The sequence below is a fragment of the Onychostoma macrolepis genome, chromosome 15 (assembly GCF_012432095.1).
Source record: "Onychostoma macrolepis isolate SWU-2019 chromosome 15, ASM1243209v1, whole genome shotgun sequence".
Taxonomy (NCBI): Eukaryota; Metazoa; Chordata; class Actinopteri; order Cypriniformes; family Cyprinidae; genus Onychostoma; species Onychostoma macrolepis.
Genome location: NC_081169.1, coordinates 3,274,540 through 3,275,918, shown reverse-complemented (window position 1 = coordinate 3,275,918; position 1,379 = coordinate 3,274,540).

Here is a 1,379-nt window from a genome sequence, read left to right as displayed (position 1 = left end):
GTGAGGGAAGTTGGTACGATGTCTGTAACCTGTAAGTTAGGTGGGGAAGCATGTGTAATTACACTGTAAAAAAATTCCACCTATTTCAACTTAAAAACTTTAGTTTTGTGGCTGCCTTAAATTTTTAAGTATAAACAAATTACAAATACCAGTCATTTCAACTCACTTTGTAAAATCCTGACTGGCGCTGAACTGCTCTCTGTAAGCTGATTGGACTTTTCAGTATTAGTTGTTTCAACTAATCATGTCAAGTAAAAAAAAAAAAAGTAATCACTTGTGATTCACAATGGTGACCATATAAAAAACCCCCCAAAAAAACAATCATGCTGCAATGCATGCTGGGATCCATGGATGAGTTTTGTACTATGCTAGTACCCAGCATGCATTGTAGCATGAATTTTCTTTTTTTTTCTTGTTTTATAATGGTCACCATTGTTGAGGTTCATAAGCTGATTCTTGATGTCTGTGTGAGTCTAGCGGCTTCCATAGATTAAAACTTTTTGTGGACAAACTGTTTAGAAAGTCCTTTATATTAACTGACTGTCACTCTTACTATAATCAATACAACATCCATTTAATCAGAGATTAGACACACAATGAGATCAGTTCGCTAACAGATGATTGTCATTATAAACAGATAACAACCAGCTACTGATCATTTCCTCTGGGCTTTTGAGTTATAACAAATATGTTTGAGGAACACATGGTTACAACAGCCAGAGAAAAAGAGGAAGGAAAAAAACTACTAAAACAGAAGTCAAGGGTCAAGAGCCCAACTAAAGCAGACACTGATCTCTAACATGGTTACTTCAATTGAAACAATAAATCAACATCTAAACCTTAGTTAATTCTCAATAAGATCTTCTGTAGATGTCTTACAGAAATAAAGTCAGTCTGGTTATTAATAAGTGGAGCTGGTGATGCTGTTTGTGGGGTTGTTTAATCAGATCTTGAGAGATTTAATGTATTTTATTTCAGTTGATTTCATCTAAGGCTGTGACTAAAGTTAGTTGTTCTTGTGTTTCTTTTTCTTCAGTGATTATGTTTGTTAACAGCAAGTGTTCATCACTAATGCTCAATTATTACTCAATTAATCACTTAATTGCAATGTATATCTTATTTTAGTGAACTCAACTGAAATAAGTTCAGAGCACTCATAATTGTTAGTTTTAAAACTTAAATGGTTTAAGGCAATAAGTTTCCTCAAACAGTTTGAGTTAACCTAACTTGTCGGGTTTTACAGTGCACAAAAATAAGTCACGCAAACTTTTAAGTTGGCTCAACTTTTTTTTACAGTGTGCCAGTAAGTTAGAACTTAAAATGTTAAGTTCACTGAATTAAATTGGTCTCCTTGAATTTCAATAACATTAAACTGACTT